Source organism: Akebia trifoliata, chromosome 11, assembly GCF_017979445.1.
Source record: "Akebia trifoliata isolate Shusen 1 chromosome 11, ASM1797944v1, whole genome shotgun sequence".
NCBI lineage: Eukaryota > Viridiplantae > Streptophyta > Magnoliopsida > Ranunculales > Lardizabalaceae > Akebia > Akebia trifoliata.
The window spans coordinates 47,076,343-47,084,389 of record NC_141385.1 but is presented as its reverse complement, the minus strand read 5'-3'; the positions used below and the strand labels follow the sequence as shown (position 1 = coordinate 47,084,389).

The 8,047-nt window shown below is 35.9% G+C and overlaps 1 pseudogene; it reads right to left on the bottom strand.

Annotated features, from left to right (window-relative positions):
- Positions 1–1,727: 1,727 nt before the first annotated feature.
- Positions 1,728–5,042, bottom strand: LOC147392189 (NAC transcription factor 29 pseudogene; annotated as a pseudogene).
- Positions 5,043–8,047: the final 3,005 nt, after the last annotated feature.

Genomic DNA, 8,047 nt, shown 5'->3' with positions numbered 1-8,047 from the left:
GTATCAACCAATATTCTAGAGATTAGATCAGATAACTTCATGTTAACAAAAGACTAAAAATCATACAAGTGTCGTGTGGGACATTACGAAAAAAAATGTCAAAAAAAAATATGTAGTAGTTGGGTGAATAAAATCTCCAACCAAATGGAAGGATGGAAAGCAAATTTTGTATCCGAGGGTGGATGGTTAACTTTACTTAATTAATCACGTTAGATCTTCCATTCCAATTTATTTAATTTCAATCCTCCAAATTTCTAAATCAAGAATTGAAAAATTCTCTCTAACTCGGTGATTTTGGAATCCGGTATTAATTTGTTAATCTAACCTACTCGATGGATAAACAATCACACAAAATCAAGCAACCAAAACATATCATATTTTTACGTGAAAAACTCTTTCGGGAAAAAATCACAAGACCTCGTCCAAAACAATCCACTATAGTCAAATGTGAGATTATAAAAGTTACCCACGCACAAGACAGACTGACAAAATCAATCCACAATCTTCCAACTTCTGGATTGAACACGCCTTTCGAAACTCCACAATCCAAATCCACAAACCGCAACTATAGCCATGAATACTGTACAATTCAAATCCACGAATCGCAACGACAACCATTTGATTCCACAAGCAAACTACGAATAATCTGATAACCACGGATTAGAGAGCTTTAACTTTTAATTAACTTGTGAATTATTGACTATGTGAGAATCCAGAAGGCGCCAAGTCGTACTAAATGATAATTTATTTCAGAAAATCACTTTTGAGGACCCAAAAGTGGGAATCTGTGTGAGATTTTCCTTTTCTCTATTCTCTCTTTCTTTTTCAAATCAATGTCGACATGAGCATTCAAACTTTTACAATGCTTTAAATATTATCGATGGAATAACTAATATATATCTCAAAAAAATCTACAACATGTAATTGATCAATAATACCATAAAAATCCTGTAGAGTGATATCCAATGCCCTTCTTGAAAACCACTCACTTTCTACTCTTTCTCTATGCTTGGAACAGCTAGGATTTTTCTGTGGTTGATGGAGATTATTTAATCTCCAACATAAAATCTTAAATGATTTCAATCTATTATAGACGAGAGGAGAGGAGAGGGCCTAGAATACTTCTTTTAGAAGAATTCCAATCCATTATAGTTTTCCTTCTAAAACCTAAGAGAATCTTTCTAAAATAATAACTATGTTGGGATTCCTTAATTATTGAATTCCTTTTATTTATAGAATCCAATTAAAATAAGAAATACTAAAACGTAGAGGCCAATGGGCCATCCCAAAACCGAGGTCTAACCATCTACCCCCTTAGAAGCTGTGCATTAAACCCTAAATTTAAAACAATGAGAGAGAGAGAGAGAGAGAGAGAGAGAGAGAGAGAGAGAGAGAGAGAGAAGAGAAGAGAGGTTTATCAACATGAACATACTGATTCTTTGTAGAATATTAAAAACAACATTGTTTTCTACAAGTTACAGATTCATCTCTTAGTAAGCATGCTAAATCTCTATCGAGTTCAAGCAATCCTACGTAACTACTTTCTTTCCTTGTATAGCTTTTATATATACAAAGTACGAACTTCTTTATAAACTCGTCTGATAAGTACTCCTCAATATCCATACTCACAATCTTCTTTATTTACTTAGTCTAAACAAAGATTGATTCAAATTTCACATAATATATACAAACCCTACTCTCTCTCCCACACACATTTCTATGATCTATTATACTAAGAAATCCGAAAAGCATCGAGGAATGGATGTCGAACCAGTCAGAGCTGATTTTTCTTCATCGATACTCATATCAGCTCCTTCGGTGTTGCTAGAACTATTGAGTCTCTTACTTGGTGGCACGGGCATATATTCATCCAAACCACTGATCGACAGCGTTCTTTTCATTGTTTCAAGCATTTGATGGAATGAAGATACCATGGGAGCTTGAGACTGGGAAGCCATAGCTGAAATTGAAGGTTTTGTAGGAATCCCTTGAAAGCTTATTATGTTTGGGTTTATAGATCTTTCTACTGTTAAAGTACCTTCTGGGGATTCCATGTGAGAATCATGAAGAAACTGATAATTGTTACTCTCTTCATAAAGCTCATTCCTCTTCTTCATCATCTGGTCTTCCATGCATGGATTATTAAATTGAGGAGAGCCATCTGACAAGTTTTCATATTTCTCTCCTATATGGAACGGGCTGTTGGTCTTTTGGCGAACTCGGCAAAGAACCCAATCATCCAACTAAAATTAATAATAAAAATAAATAAATACATAATTAGTTTTGAGTTCTATGATGATGTAACTTATGAAAAGATGAATAAGTTCAAAGGAAAATGCTGGAATGACACAAGGTATTTATCGCCATTCTCACAAGTCTGACGTGGGATGTGCACATAATCATAAATGTATTACCATTTAGGGTTATGTATGTATGTCCACATCAGAATTGTGAGAATCACAGTAAATCCTGTGTCACCCCAGAACGACTCAAGTTCAAATCATAGTTTTAAAACTCCAAAACTTGATGAATCACAAGTTACCAATTGATTTAAGATCCTCAATTAATGCATATAATCCCACCCTTGCCGAGTTTATTATATCCGCTTCACTTTGGAATTTAATTGAGAAAACTCTGCCAAGTTTCTAGGTGACTATTACAAATATTAAAATTAAGATGGAAATACTTCTAAGCCTTATATTATATTCAAAGAAAATATTTAAAAGACCTAGCTTGGGATACACGGTTGAGATAGGGGAATATTTGAGTTTACAAGAAAACAAATATATATACCCATAAAACATGTACGAAATTTGTACTTTTTTCCTTTAATCTTAATTGTACATTTGATGTTGTCATTTGAGATTAGAATAGTTATATTTGAAAAGAGTCATGCTAGAGTGACCTTAACGGGAGACACACGGGGACACCTTAACGTGGTGGCACATGCATACCCGTAGATGTATTTTCTTTGAGATACAAGTAAAATTCATCTACAGACATGCGCGCACCACCATGTCAAGATGTCCCCAATGTGTCCCCCATTGAGGTCACTCCAATATTAACTATTTGTGAAAGTTAGAAAGACTTACGCGCATGGATCCTTTGAGTTTTGGGGAGCGAGCGGAATCATCAAGAAGCCTATATTCGTGCATTACCCAATCCGTTTTTGTTCCCTTTGGGGGACGACCTTGATAAAAAACCAAAGCTTTCTTTACCCCAAGACACTGCGATCCACTCAAGGTGAGAATGGGTTTATCGGTTCCAGTGGCTTTCCAGTAACCCGATGCGGCCGCCCTATTTGGACGATCTCCGTTAGGGTATTTTCGGTCTCTTGGGCTGAAGAAGAACCATTCTCCCTCCCCAAAGAAAGCCTTGTCTGAGGAGGATATATATAACCAACAACAATAATGATAATAATAATGGGTAATAAATCCAAAGTTGGCAAGGAAGCCATAACAAAGAAGCAATGTTTTAGAATTTGAGTCAACTCGATGACTCACGAGTCTTCTAGGTCGAGTCAGTAAAACATATATTGAAATTATTAATGTATAAAATCAGATATACAATTTATATAAATGTGAGGTCTCAGCTCATTCCAATAAACACAGCCAAATTTCGATGTGACTTTCTAGGTTTTACTTTGTGTAAGAGTAAAGTTTTAGAATTGAGAAAACAAACAATCAAGAAACACAAGATTTACGTGGTTTGGCTATGTCTACATCCATGGGCAAAGGATGAGTGAGTTTGATTATATTGGAGAATAATTGCATACCTTATAAAATAATACATTTTCAAATCCAAAACCAAAATTTCTCTTTTGATTAATAACCAACTCATTTTCCTTCTCAAAATATCATATTTGCTTCTATGAAAATTTGACTAAAAAATGTCACCGGCCCCAAAAATTTGTGAAACTGACTCCTTAGTGTACAGTCCCTTGTATGGTTCTGCCTACATAATACAAGCCTTTTTATTGAACCTATGTTCATAATATTAGATCATCAACAAAGGCGTTTTAGTTTGTTGTAGATTCTTATCCAAGACTGCTATTTCATATGCCATGTGAATTGCTAGAAGTGTTCTGATTTTCCAACTCAATCTCATAGAATAACTCAAAAACTCACTAATGTGGCCTATGCAAGAATTGTAAATTTTTCCCTCGGGATACACAGCTGCACATCCCCGTAAATCTACAGTTCTTGCCCATGTCACATTAGTAAGTTTTTGAGTTATTCTGTCAGATTGAGTTAAAAAATCAGCACTCTTGTAAGAAAGATATGAAGTGTACAGCTAACCCAATAATGAAAGTTCAGTCGTGATAATCTGACTACCCCACATGTACACTCGATCTACTCTGCTGACGTGACAAGTTTGGGAACAGTATATCTGTATGCCTTGGGATACACGGTTCCCGCGGGAAACACCTTTTTATGGGGAAGTAAAGTTTTGTATCCCGAGGCATACAGACATACCATTCCCAAACTTATCACGTCAAGAGAGTCACTTGAGTGTCCCACGTGGGATACTCAGATTATCACGATTCATGAAAGTTTCTTCGCTCGCTTTACCAATCTTAACTAATATCATCTCCAAAAGAGAGAGATTTCTTAGAATCACATACCTATTGTCTAATCAGGATTTCCATCACCAAGATCAAATTGCTTCTTACCTAATCTACCCATTAAATATAGCTGTAATACCATATAATTCATGCACCATACTTCAATGATTCCTTTAATTTCCTTACTACACAGATATGAAAATACCATGAACCCACCTACTTATGCAAATTATGATAAACAGTAGGGAGAGAGAGAGAGAGAGAGAGAGAGAGAGAGAGAGAGAGAGAGAGAGAGAGAGGCACCAGGGAGTTCCCATGGATTGAACTTGTAGAGATCGATGTCGGTTATTAAAGAGAGAACTGGAGATGGGGAAGATGAGACCTTCTTCTTCAAGTAATAGATGATAAGTTCTTGATCTGTGGGGTGGAACCTAAAACCTGGAGGTAAGTTTGGACTTAGCATGCTTGATCCTTCCATTATTATTAGCTAGTTTTTACAGATATTCAGATCAGAAGGAAGGACAAGAGAGTCCTTCCTTGAAAAAGTAGGGAAGAAGAAGATGGAGCTTTGTGAGTAAAACCTTAGGAATGATCGACCACAAAACCTCTCTTTAATAATAAATAATACTTGTTCTTCAATCGTTGCCTTGTGGTTTAGGAATCAGGTCTCGTTGCATGGCTGTCGTCAACCCCTCCAACCTTATGTTTTTTGAGTTGTGCTGGGCTGACTTTTAATTCACATCGATTCTCACTTTGCTGACGTGGCATTATGCACAGAACCAAAGATGCTTTCCACTCGTATCTCGATGAAAGGTATCTATGGTCCTTACACACATCCATGTCAATCTATGTGAATTTAAAGTCACTCCAGTATTATTATTATTATTTTTTTCTATATTTTTACATGAATGAAATGAGTTAGGCTTTCATGTAGCGTCTTACATGCTAATAAACTATAGTTAGTCACGTGTCTACTTTTTATTGGTCTGATTAACGAGTTGTTCCTATTATTACATATCCCATTGAGGATCCCTAAGCATTAAATCCACTAATGGTGATGTCACGATGTGAAAAAAAACCCATATTCAATGGTCCAAGATCATCAAATTTTATAAAATTCAACGGACTAAGGCATCAAATTTTTCATTATGGAATTAGTTTTTTCGACAAACCGAAACCATCAAATTAATGAAGGACGGAATAAACTAGATGGCTCGAACCCATTTAATTAATCAAGAAACAGAAAAATTTTCAACGACTCCAGACTCGCAAAATTGGGTTTCTAAAATTTGTGGGCCTTAACCCATCAAATTTTGACGTCTAATTTTCCAATTTTCACATAGTGTGTATTCTTTTTTTACTCATTATTACTAATGGCAGCTTGACATAAGCAGGAATTGGGTTGAATGGTTTGAGACCAATAATTAAACAATGTAGCATAATATACTGTTTATATATAATAATAATGATATAGAAAGCAACCCATACCAAGTTTTATCTTTAATAAAACCGTCTTAGACAGCATGAGACAAGTTTATCAACTTTGTTTGCTTCATATAAATGATAATAATATGACTCGCCAGGTGGCATACTCAATCGATTCCTTAATGTGGACAAGTTCAGGGATCGTAGATCTACACACCTTGGGATACACGTCTTTCTCGTGATATACTTTTTTTAAATAGAAAAGGGCAATCGTGTACCCCAAGACATATAGATCTATTATTCCCGAACTTATCACGTCAAGAAATTGATTTGAGTATGCCATCTCAAGTCATATTACCTAGACTCATATTTATATCATTTGTACTTTGATGTCTAAATTTATTGTATTTCTAAATAGAAATCCCAAGAGCTGTGAAATAGAAATCCCAAGAGCTGTGAAAGACAAGGAAGAGAGACAAAGATAAGAGTTACGTAAATGAAATATGAAAGTAATGTGTAAGAGGGTATATATGGTTCAACAACATTTCATTTTCTAAATGCTTAGGAGGCTCCGAATAATGTGGTCCTTCAATTAAGAATCAAAAGATGTCTTCGATGGTACGGACACTAAAACATGAAGGGTTGTCAATATATGGGCTGGGGTTTTAGCCCAGCCAGTCCAATCATGCATCATGGATTGGGTTTAGGTATAAGGATCCTATTTCGTTTACAGGCCCGGATAATTAGATCCGATTCATGTTTATTTGGGATTGAGAATTAGGCCTGTCAGTGGCACACACACATACACACTCTTTAGGTTTCTATCTTGTTCTTGAGGTTTGAATGTTAGAAGTGCATAAAATTTTGAGAATATTACAAAGTTTTGGAAAATTTTGGAGAATTTTATGACTATGGTATTGTGTTGTGAGCCTGAAGTTCGTTCTAAACTAACTCGAAAAATACTCAGCTGACATGGTAGTGTGCACAGATCCATAGAATTTTTTCTTAGAGATGTAATGAAAAGAGTCCAGACCCTATCCACCTAGGGCGGAGGATTGAGACCCTCCTCCCACAAGGAGCAGATCCTCTATGGTAGGGGGCCGATTTACAGTGGGGGCATTTGTCCCCACAAGAATTTTCAAAATCCATGGATTAGTGAGTTAATGCAACAAATTTTAGCGGTGGATAAAAAATCTGTTATTATTGCCCTCACAAACGAAAAGTTCCACTCTTGGTTGCCCTTACATGGGCAAAATCCTGGCTCCGCCCCTTACTCTATTATACCTTGTTCCTGTAGTTCTCTGCAATACTCTTCAAGTGGTGAAGACGCAACGTTGAAAAATACAAACCAACACACAGTTAGATCACGACATAGATCGTATTTGAAGAAAAATAGTTCTAAAATTTATTTTTTTAACCTGATCTGTGGCTTTTAAAATGAATAATCAATGAACTACGAAATTTTAACAAATGGATTTTAATGTATTTGCCAAGTCACACTATCTGAAGTTTGGAACCATCTAACCGGATTACTAGAAACTGCATAGGATCCGCTCCCCCACTCACACCTCAACTCATGCCACTTAAGCCACAATTCAAGGATTTAATGCCTAAAATCTCTCTTTTTCTAAATTTCCTTCAATTGTGGCTTTATTTGGCATGTGTTGAGGTGGGGGTGCATATGATTCGGAGAAAAAAACATCAATGATTATGTGCCTAAGACCACTTCATTTGAGTATTTTTTTAATCTGTTTTTCAGAATACGGATTTGCTGTTAAGAAATTTCGGTGCTAAGTTTATGAACCAATATATAGGATGTTGCCATTGTTGAAGAAGCATTTAAAATCCAAATTCCTAACCGTACAGAAATTTTCTCCCATACTTTTTTCTCTACCAAGTAATCATGTTTGCCTTTTCAATACACGTGGTGCCGTTCCATTGATTCATCAGCTTAGAGCAGAAATTTTCTAATAACAAATTCGTACTCCATTTTTTGTGAAGGGCTTTGAATAATAGGTGCCATGCACACCACATCAGCCATGGCGCCTTGGTTTTCAC